General features: G+C 43.9%; 1 protein-coding gene across 7 annotated transcripts in view; it reads left to right on the top strand.

Moving 5' to 3' along the window:
- The window catches only part of LOC143684063 (uncharacterized), a 178,899-nt gene extending 167,487 nt beyond the window's left edge, over window positions 1-11,412 (top strand). For all 7 annotated transcript variants that reach the window (XR_013175826.1, XR_013175829.1, XR_013175828.1 and 4 more), the window contains one exon: window positions 5,870-11,412. The gene's annotated coding sequence lies outside the window, so the exon portion shown is untranslated. The remainder of the gene's footprint in view (window positions 1-5,869) is intronic.
- Window positions 11,413-11,806: the final 394 nt, after the last annotated feature.

The following is an 11,806-nucleotide window of genomic DNA, read 5'->3' on the forward strand; positions in this document are numbered from 1 at the left end:
ATGGTGGGAGGGTAGTCTCGGACAGGTAGTTTTTATCAGTCTTTTCCCTTTGTGTAGTATCAGTGTGAAAAGATGAAACCTCCTTTCACTGCTGCACATTCAGAATATAAACCTTAGTAGCCCATTGTTCTTTGTTTTTATAGGTTTATCATATTTTATTTTACTGTGTGATCATTAAATTACCAGATGGGTGATATTAGTGAATTCCATTCCTGCCCAACCACAGTGGCAAGCTTTTCTTCTTCATTTCAGGGAGGCACAGCTCTGGGTGATCCCACAATCACCCTGGTATGACAGATTGAGGCAAATATCACTTATCTGACCATACCCACCACTAATGCCAGGCTGACAGGTTTATTATTACCAACAGTGCCCTGATGTATAAATTACTCTACAGAGTAACCCAATTAAATTTAGCTCCCTAGAAAAAAAATTCCTGAGGTCAGAGTTTTAAATTTGTTTTAATCTCAGGAAGGTGACTCTCAGCCTTCTGCTTCCCTGGTTAACTCTCACAAACTAACTGTCCAAGAGTTTACCCTGTATCTCCACAAGATCTCTGAATCTTCTTCCAGTTACTTAGAAGTTGGCTTGAACAATGGGAACTTATCATGTCATGGTTTTGAAGGCTAGGAAGCTCGCTTCCTCCTGGGGTCTGTAGCAACTGGTGCTGGCCTAGCTTGCTCCAGTCCTTGAAGTTTGATGGCTTACCTCTGTGCCTCACACCACTTGGTGATGTCCTATCCTTTCTTTTTTGTGTCCCAACTGGCTTACTGCTTCTCCCTGTGGCATCATCTCTTTGGTTATATCTTCAAGTTTCTTCTCTTTTAAAGGCCTCCAGTAATCTGGATTAAAGTCCATCCTGCTTCATTTGGTCACAACTTCACTAAAACACAATATCTTTAAAGGGCCTATTTAAAATGGTTTAGATCCACAGGGACCCACATTAGAATTAAGAAAATATCTAAAATGGGGTACATAATTCAGTCTACCACAGTACTCCAGCTCATTTTAGTGCCTGGTGACTTTAGATCATGAAGGTAAATGAGGTGAATGTTTCAGTTGTGAAGGGCAACTGCATACTAAAAACTACATTTCTATCACTTTTCAATAGTTTTAAGTCTTATCTGTTATTCTCAAATCCCTTGATGGAAAGCCCTTTGGGAACAGGAAGTGGGTTCAGTCTCTCAAAGTAAATTTCCTTTGCTTTGTAATTATAATTAACTTATTTTTTACATCCTGGGGACAGATTAATTCAGTTATCATAGTAAGAGATAAAAATGAGTAAATTCACAAGAATTAAATCCACAGATGTCCTTCTGTTTTAGATTGCTAAAACTAGCAGATTTCAATATAGCAGTAATGGAACAGCCTTTAGAAAGGGAATTTATTAAGTTGCAATTTTACAGTTCTAAGGCCATAAAATATACAAATTAAGGCACTAACAACAGGTTTCCTTTACTCAAGAAAGGCTGATACCATCCAGAACACCTGTGTCAACGGGGAAGGCATGTATGTGGCTGTATCTGCTAGGATCTCTTGCTTTAGGACTCCTCTCTCAGCTGGGAAGACACATGGCGATGTCTGCTAGCTCTCTCTCCTCATTTCATAAAACATCCCTGGGTCTTTTTCCTTAAGCATCTCCAAAGATCTCTGAGTGTGTGGGCTCTCTGAGCACTAAAGCTTTTTCCAGAATGGTATTCTCTTAAAGGACTCTGGTAAGCAACCCATCTTGAATGGGTGGAGACACATCTCCGTGGAAACCACCTTACCAAAAGTTACCCCTCACAATTGTGTGGGTCACATCTCCATAGAAACAATAGAAACAATAGAAAAGGACACTGCCCAGCAATATGGAATGAGGATTGAAGAACATGGCTTCTCTAGCATGACAATTTCAAACCAACACATTCCACACTCTGGATTCTGTTCTTTCCATGTACAAAAAGCAGTCATTCCATCACAGTATCTGAAAGCCTTTAAACCACTGCAGTAATAATATAAATACAATACAACATAGAAACAACACAGAATGTCATCAAATCAAGTTATAGACATGGTCTGTCCTAAGGCACAATTCTCCTCTGGCTCTGCTCTGGTAAAACTCAGAACAAATTACCTGCTGCCAATGTATAAAGGAGGGACACTCATTGGATACATAGTCCCATTTCAGTAGGAAGAAATTGGTAGGAAAACAGGGCTCACCTGACCCAAACAGTTCTAAAAATCTGTAGGAAAACTACATTAGATCTCCAAGTATGAATGTCATTTATTTCCAGAGTTTTGGAAAGCAGTAGCCCCACACTTTCCAAAGGCTTGTGCAGTGGCCTGGTACTCTCCAAATGCAACCTGGTGGGACACTGGTGAGACCACCTTTTTCTATGCTCCACCCTCTCCAATTATGGAGGCAGAGCCTGGGCGCTCTCTCAGCACTGAGGCTTATGCTCAACTCCTCCAGAACTATGGGTTGGAATCCAGGCTCTTCCCAATCCCCAAGGAATATGCCCCACCTCTCCAAAACCTGAGATGGCACAACTTTTCCTGAACAAAGTAGGCGGCCAGCCTTCTGCTTTAGGGGAAAACTCACAATCTCCAAGGGCATGGATAAGTCTGCTCTCCTTATCTGAGGTTTATTAGCATCAAACCTTAGCTTCCATGTTCTGCCTTTGAAGCTATTTTTCCTCCAATCTGTCCCTTAACCCTTTTAGTCCAGACTGGCAGTGGTGCCATTTATACAGATCCCACAACACACTTGTTGGGTCTGTTTGCAAGAGACAGGCATCAGAACCATCTGACAATAGGGTTTTCCACGAATTCTTCCTAGGTAACGCCATCTTCAATCCTGGCTTTTTCTGAAATGGCTGACTTGTTCCATGTATAGTTAAATCCAACATATGGGGCCCTATTCTCTGTGATCTCCCTTTCTGGACACCCAAAATTTTCCAGGCCATCAGTTTCTTGTTCTTTGGTACTCAAGTTTTCATTTTTCAGCTTATTTCTTTCCTATCACATTTAAGCTATAATATAAGCTGTAAGCCTACACTTTCCACATTTAATTTGGAAGTCTCTTCTACTAAATACTCAAGTCTGTGGCTTTGAAAATCTGCCTTCTGCCAAAAACCAGTAGTCAGTTTTACCAGAATCTTTACTACTGTAAAACAAAGATCACTTTCCTTACATTTTAAAATAATACATGCTTCATTTCAGTCTAAGGCCATATCAGAAGTATCCTTAGAGTCCACATTTCTACCAGCAGTCTCTTCAAAGCATTCTAGGCCTTCTCCATCAAGGTCCTTGCAACTATTCCATAATCTTCCCTTTATCCATTTTAAAAAGATATTCAAACATGTTGGTATTTACAAACTGCTCCATCACCCCACTTCTCTGGTAACAAAATCTATTAGTTAAAGCCACTGGAATGTCAGTAAAAGAATGACTTTTAAAAATGGAATTAAGTTGCAAGTTTACAGTTCTAAGGCCATGAAAATGTCCAAATTAAGGCAACAACACAGGTTACCTTCACTCAAGAAAGGCTGATACCATCTGGCAACACCTCTGTCAGCTGGCAAAGGCACATTGTCAACATGTACTAGCTCTCTCTATATATATCATAAGGCTTACCTGGGGGTGTTCTCCAATGGTTTCTGGCTGTGTGGTTGAGGTTTGTTTCCATCACCATAGAAATCACAGCATGCATAGGGTAGGGCTTTAGAGAGGTGAAGCCTAAAGCATTTCAGGTGGGTCACAGTAACCTCCAGAGCTTTATCAGAGCACTACTGGTCTTTTGTGTACCTTGTTGTTCTCTCCACCTTGGGTTCTGCCAAAAACCATTACACTGAGAGCTGCTGTATTCCAACCTGACAGTGTTATCCTGGAGAAGTCACCATGCCAGAGCCTTAGAAAATTCATTAAAAAACTCGGCTCTCCAAACTTGAAAGGGATGAGAGTCAATGGGATAGAAAAGGGGAGGACTCTGGGTGGTCAGGGCCTCCCTTCAGGGACTGAGGCTGTGGAGTTACATGGGATAGAAACCAGGATGATGTCACCTTATGACATCAGAAACTCAGCTGGGGACTGGCTGCAAGGGTGGGTGTAAATGTCAGGGGCACAGGTCTTGATAAGGACAGTAGAATCTGAGCACAGTGTGGGGGCTTTTCCTCCACTAATGTCATTTGTCTACTTCTAAATGACATACATGTTGACCCTCCTGAGGAGGCTGCTCTGGCCTGCCCCTCTCCTGCATCTCTGGCACCTACAGACTTAGGTCACCTGCTGTTACACCCACATTTACCTTCTCTACCCTTGGAACAGCTAAATAAAGAGGTTTGAAATATCGAGCCAAACACTTTGATGATTAGGAATGATATTCCTAATGTCACAGAGCAGTGACAACCAGATGAACAGCAGAAAGAGTTCATTGATACTAGTCAGTAATGTAGAAATCACAGAAAACCTTGGAACTTTTGGGTGACAAGAGCTACTGAAATGAGGAAGTGAAAGGCAGCACTGTGCAGCAGAACATGTGAATAAAATACCATAGTAGAAAAGAAAACTTCAGAAAGAAAAGATGGCAGATGTTTCTCATACCAATTCTTTAATAGTCAGCAAAGCTGCTGACTTCTTTCAATCCAAAGTAACAGTGGAGTCTCATGCAGGCAGATGAACATGTGATGGAGTTAGACATCGGATCCCTGAATGTGGCACAATCCTGTTAAGAAAGTGTAGTCAAGGTCTTAGTGCAGAGCTCAAAGCTCTAGACTATCATCAGTAGTTCTGATTCTGCTGATAAGAAAAGAGGTAAATGTATGTTCAACATTACAGTCTCAATTAGTGCATTTCCTTCCACCAAAGCAGGTGAAGGAACATGTGAGTTCATTGTAGCGGTATATTCTTGGGAGATTCACCAACACAAAGTTAGTCTCCTGTGGGATTAACATTTACCCTCACCAGACAAACCCAGAGGATGCTACATCTGTCCCCTGGTCATGTCCATGCTCCTTGTGCTCTTATCTGTTCAGGGAAAGAATCAGTTGCCTAATATTAGAAAATCAGTTTTCTAATATGCCAGCAGCATATTAGAAAAATTACACACCATGGGCAAGTGGCATTTCTTCAGTGCGTGCACGGCTGCCTCAACATAAGAAAATCAATTATCATAAAACACCATACCAACAAATCAAAGCAGAGAAACCACATGATCATCTCAATTGATACAGAAAAAGCATTTGACAAAATTTAACATCATTTCTTGCTGAAAACACTTTAAAGGATAGGAATAGTTGGGAACTTCCTCAACATGATAAAGGGAATATATGAAAAACCCACAACCAACATCATCTTCAATGGGGAAAGACTGAAAGCTTTCCCTCTAAAGTCAGGAATAAGACAAGGATGCCCACTGTCACCATTATTATTCATCATTTTTCTGGAAGCTCTGGGCAGAGCAATTAGACAAGGAAAATAAATGAAAGCATCCAAATTGGAAAGGAAGAAGTAAAACTCACTGTGCAAATGACATGATAATATATGTCAAAACTCCTGAGCTAATAAATAAGTACAACAAAGTTGCAGAATAAAAGAGCAATGTCCAAAAATCAGTACTGTATCTATATATCAGTGATCAGCAAACTGAGGAAGGACTCAAGAAAAAAATTCCATTTACAATAGCAACCAAAAGAATGAAATATTTAGGAATAAATTTAATTAAGGATACAAAACACGTATACACACAAAACTATAATAATTTGGTAAAAGATATCATGGAAGACCTAAATAAACAAAGTCATAATGGGTACATGGAGTGGAAGACTAAAAATATTTATGATGTCAATTCTATCCAAATTGATTTATATATTCTGTTGTGTGAAACCAGGAGCGAAGTGCTGCAAGAGCTTCCAGGAACGTTATGTGGAATCCTGAAGAAATTGGAACCGAGACTCCAGAGCTTCAGGAAGCAAGATTTAACTTGTCCATGTTCATGGGGTCCAGCTGAGTCACCTCAAAAGTCTGAGCCTTGAACAAAAGGTTACAAGATCTTTTAAAGGTAAGGTACGAACTGATGGTGTTCGAAGAAAATGATTGGCTGATTTCAATTGGGAAGGGCACAAGCTGGGTTTAGAAAAGTTGATGAGTGCTTAGGGGAGGTGTTTCTTTACAGGAATTTGTCTTACCTTGCCAACATGCAGTTTTACCTGTTCTCAGGGTAAGCATCCTGTTTGCATGTAGTTCTGACTGCCCGGAGGAATTTGGGGACTTTTAAAGAGGAGGTAGTTTAAATGTGCAAGGGGGCATGAAGGACCTGCCTGCTACAAGGGGAAATGACTTGGGCAAACGGGGGTTGCCTGTTACATTCCCCACTTTGATGCTTGTTCATGCTAGTGTACAGTTGCATCATTTATACCTCATTTTCTTCTAGTTGTAGGGGCTGATATTGGTGTTTCCATATTGCCAGGATTTTTGCCAAGGTCTGCTTTTCTATTAGGGCTTTGACTGAGCATTATAAGCTACTTATTAAGAGTGGCAGGAGGCATGGGACGAAGAGGCTTATGCCTAGCAAGCCTGGGACACTAGCAATTAGGGATCTGAGCCCTTTGAACATAGAGAACCATCATCCAGCCTTTCCATGTTTGTGTGGGGACATGGGCTAGCTTTCTCATTTCATTGGTTATTTCTCTAGTAGCTTTTCCCTGTTCATCTATTTGGAGGCAACAGTCAGTTCAGTTGAATTTCTCACAGGTGCCTCCTTCATCCACTGATAGTCTAGGGCCAGTCAGTTTTGTAAATGGCTGCCCAGATTTTGTCCTGGTTATTGGCTAGGGCTTCTAGTGCCCATGAGGTTCTATTAGTTATTAGTTCAGAACGGCTTGGAGATGGATGATATGGTTGACCATGTAAATGGGGGTTCAATATCCCCACAACTCATCCTGAGCCCAGGTGGCAGGCCTGTAATAGTGGATTATTCATTCCAGGGGCCGCTAATTATCTTCCCAACTCCCTATTTGGATGTTGTCTGCCACTCTCCATTTTTCTCTGATGAGTGCCCACAGGGGGGCACCCAATCTGGCTACCCCAGAAGAGGGGGACCAAGAAGAAAGCTGGGCAAATGGTCCCAATTGTGCAGGACCCTGTCCACCCAGCAAGCAGCCATTTGTAGGCCATTTTCCCACATAGCCAGTAAAATCTGGCCGGGGCTTGCTGAGGACTGGCGGTATTTACATTGCTCCATACCTGGTCAGATTAAGGATTTTATAAGGTGTAGTTTGGCTGACATTTTCATCCCCTTCCCACACTGTCTGGTCTGCACCCTCATGGAGTACTCACCTTCCTGAGCACACAAGTTCCCACAGAAGGCCTTTCCCATTCAAAGGTGAATATTTCCCAGCTGACTGGGGCTACCTGGGTGCAGGAGAAGGTGTCCTTCAAGTCCAAGCATGAGAACCATTTGGCTTCCCCTGGGACCAGACTGGGGGGTATATGGGTTAGGAACCATTGGGTGGATGGCTTCTGTATTTCCATTGACTGCCAACAAGTTTTGTACCAGGCAAAATTCCCATTTGAGCTTTCTTCATGGGTAGCTGCAGGGTGTTCCCAGAGGAGTTGCAGGACCAGGTAATTTGCTGGGATTCCAGCCATGCCAAGTGGCCTTGAATTCCCTTGAGGGCCTTCTGAAGGATTGGCTACTGTTGCACTGCCACAGGGTGTACCATGGGATTCAGGGCCATTACCACTGGAGGCAGTGTACAGCTAGGCCTAGAAGCTTGTGCTCAGCTCAGACATTTGATTTCTGCCCAGGAATGGCAGGCTAGGGCAGACCTCCCCACCCACTTTAGATTCCTCATGCAGCCACCAATCTTCACCAGCTGGTATGGTTAGGAGTAGGATCTTTTGTGGGCCATCAATTTTTAAAAAGGCTTTTCCTTTGAGACCAAAAGTAATTTGGGCATGCAGTTTCCTGAGAAGGTCCCATCCCAGTAGTGGCAGCAGGCACTCTGGCATGACAGGAACTGGTGCCATCCTAAGTGACCCCCAGCGCTGCACTGTCTGGCCTTCAGGAATAGTTTCTTCTGCACTTTCCTGTGACACCCACTATGTGTATTGCTCAGCCAGGAAATGGGTGAGCATCCCCCAGGGGCTGGGTTATTAGTGTTCAGCACTGGTATCCACCATGAAGTCCATCGTTCAGCTCCCTAATTTTACTCTGACCATGGGCTCCTGAGGGTCTAAAAATATGGAACCCAGTCTGTCCTAGTCAGAGAGCTCATTGACAGACAAAGTGATGGTGTCAGGATCCGGATGAGGCCTAGGGCTGGTATCCTGCTTTCCTCTGCCTGTTAATGGAATGGCTTTATTGGGGCACTTGTTCTTCCAATGCCCCTCCTCTTCGCAGAAACAATACTTGGTTTGCCTCAGGGGTGCTCAGGCCAATTGGGTTGTTTTTGACCTGGGCCCTTGGTCTCAGTGCTCAAAGGCAGCAGTAATCATCTGAGTCTTTTCCCAGAATTTCTTTTTCTTTTCCTTGGTCCCCACTTGGTCATGACTGATGAATACCCTCATGGCCACCTCTATCAGCTGGCTTGTATTCATGCCTGCAAATCCATCTAGTTTCTGGAGCTTATGCAGAATGTCAGAGGCTGCTTGCCCCAGAAAGGTGGCATTTACCAACATTTGACTCTCTGGGGCCTCAGTATCAAATTGTGTGTATTGGCAGGTTTCCATCAATCACCCAAGGAACTTGCTCGGGGGCTCATCTGACTTCTGCAAGAAGTCTTTGACCTTGGTCATGTTGGTGGTTTCTTGGCTGCCTTTCTGCAGGCCCTGGAGCAGGGCCTTGCAGAACCATTGAAGGGACTACAGCCCCGCATCAGTGTTTGTGTCCCACTCTGGGTCATCTCCCAGAAAACTGTGGGTGACATATTGGGTTGGGTCTAAGGTGCCATCAGGAGTGCTTCCCTCCAGGTGCCTCCATGCTGCTGCTACCATGTGCCAACAGTACTCAGTGCTGAGGAGAGTTACAAGCAGCTGGTTGCGGTCAGGCCAGGTGGGCTGGTGAGTCTGGACAATGGACTAGAACAGATTGATCATTACCTGAGGCCTCTCAGTATAGGACCATGTATGATTCTTCCAGGTTAGCAGGTTGGTAGAAGTGAAGGGAATATATGTGAAGTTTATTCTCCCTTCCTGAAAGTCTCCCCACACATTGACAAGGAAGTCCTTGGGTTTCTCTCAGAGGCATTAAGGGTGTGGCCAGGGATGGGGTGGCACCACCTGGCTGGGCCACAGCTGCCATGGCTCAGGAACTCCAGGGATGGCTGGACCTAGCAGAGCCTCAGGTGACGCTTCTGGGCTGCTGAGGGAATTGGGTTGTTGTGGAGATGCTTGGTAGGGCCACAGGTATTGGGGGTGTGAAGTAAGGCAGGGGTTTTCTTCTGCATGTGCACTGGATAAAACCACGACCTTGGCCTTGCTGCCTGGTTGTTTGCAGGACTTCTCCACCACTTGGGTGAGAAACACCTGGAACCACCCATCAATGCAAGTCTTAATCCACCCTGGCTTCTTCTTTGTGACCTCCAGCCAGGTGACAATGTAGGGAAACTGATCTGTCTGTCCAGACATCCCTGACATTATCTACAAACTGCCTTTAACATTTTCTAACTCGAAAGTTCCCTCAGACAGCCAATCTACCTCAAAGGTGGGTCATTCTAGCATACAGAACTTCCTGAGTTGATCCAGGGACTCCCCAGTCATCAGTAAAAGCCTTCATAAAGTTTGACATCATGCACCAAAATGGTGTTTTATTATATTCCCCACCTCCAAATCTGGCAGAGCCAATGGTTAGGGGAAGGGTTTACAGACAAACACAAAGGGATTTTAGATAATTTAGTGCTTTGTTCAGCCTGGCCACTCCCCTATCAGGGATGTTGGGCACCTCCTGGCTTTGGTCATCCAGTATAAACCCCTGGCCAGCCCCCCTTTTGGGGTTGCTCACCCTTAACTATATGAGGATTGCCACAAACTTGCAGAATCTGAACTCCCTTGCAGCCTGGAGCTCAGCTCCTGTGGCCCAGGACTTCCATTCACTCACATAGTCAAGCACAATCCATTGACATTCCTCCTACACTGCCCTTCCCAAAACCCAGTCTGAAGACTTCCATTTGCCTCGCTCCTCCAGATGGAGACCATAGTTTGGAGAGTCTTGGGGGTTGATCAGGCCACCCTTCCACTCAGGCCTTCTACGAGTGGGCTGATAACCTGATGCTGTCCAGTGCTTAGCAGCCAGATGGGTGGCACTCCCAGGGATCTGATTCCTGAAGCTGTCCTGGATCCATCACTGCTCTGGCAGTGATGAGTGCCCCAGCTGGGGAGGGGAGGTTGGGATTCTGAAAGATGGGGAAGTCCCCAGTGCTGGCACTGCATTCCATCAAGTCTCTTGGTCTGGGAATGTTTGCTGTCATGGGACAGAGAGATGATAATGTCACCAGCTCTTGATCCTGTATAAGCCCTGAGAAATGTTGGTGCAAACATCAGAGGAATTGGGATTGAGGCTCTGGAGCTTCTGGAAGCAAGATTGTATTTGTATGTGTGCATGGGGCCCAGCCAAGTCACCTCGAAAGTCTGAGCCCTTAACCAATGTTTACAGAAGATTTTATAGTCAGGATGGCACATTAAAGACAGGTATGAAATGGAGGAGGTGTTGGAAGGAAATGATTGGCTGATTTAAATTGGGAAAGGCACAAAGCTGGTTATACAGAAGTGGATGAGTGATTAGGGGAGGGGTTTCTTCACAGGAGTTTGTCTAACCTTGCCTATCTGCAATTTTTCCTGTTCCTGAGGCAAGCATTCTGTTCACATGTAGGTCCAACTGCTCAGAGGAATTTGGAGAATTTTAAAGAGGTAGTTAAAATTTGCAAGGAGAAGTGAGCAGCCTGCCTGCTGCAAGAGGAAATGGCTTGGGCACACAGGGGCTGTCTGCGACATTCCTTAATCTTTCCTGTTTTTCCCTCTGCTATTTTATTTCTGGGACATTTGTCTTAATGAACATTTTCATAATCCAGAATTATGTTTTTAAGCTGGAACATGTGATTTATAGTTCTCAGCAATTTTATCATAATGCTTCTAAATGTGTGCTCATTGTATTCACACTAGAATGAAAGGTTGATTGAGAACAATAGTATTAGGATGCAGTTTCCTCAGAAAGTTTGTTTTTGGGGGCAGTGCAAAGGTGGCTCAGTGGCAGACTTGTCACCTGCCATGCTGGAATACTAGAGACCTGGTTTCACTAACCAGTGCCTGCCCATGCCAAAAAATAATCAATCATAAGCCTCAGTAAGTTTTAAACTTAGATGTGCTGACTTCTTGGGTTAAATATTGATAGTTCAATTTATGATTTTCCTTCATAAGAGTTATGCTTTTTCTGCCAGATGCCTGAAAAGCTCTTTCTTTTTTTTTTTTTTTTTTTTTTTTTTTTTTTTTTTTTTTTAAAGGAAAGACAGAGAGAAGGAAGGAAGGATAGAAGGAAGGAAGGAAGGAAGAAAGGGAAACATTTTTAAACATTTTCTTGTTTTATTGTATTTTGTTTTTCCGTTTTTTGTTACATGGGCTGGGGCCGGGAATCGAACCGAGGTCCTCCGGCATAGCAGGCAAGCACTTTGCCCGCTGAGCCACCGCGGCCCGCCATCTTTCTTAAATATAAAAGTTCAATAACAAGACCACTTCTGACTCCGTGCAATCATTTGCTGACAATTTTCCTTGTCTACCCTGCATCCCTTGATTTGCAAGTTAGGCTTTGCTTCTCATTCAGGAAAATTTCCCA

This window comes from Tamandua tetradactyla, chromosome 5, assembly GCF_023851605.1.
Source record: "Tamandua tetradactyla isolate mTamTet1 chromosome 5, mTamTet1.pri, whole genome shotgun sequence".
Lineage (NCBI taxonomy): Eukaryota > Metazoa > Chordata > Mammalia > Pilosa > Myrmecophagidae > Tamandua > Tamandua tetradactyla.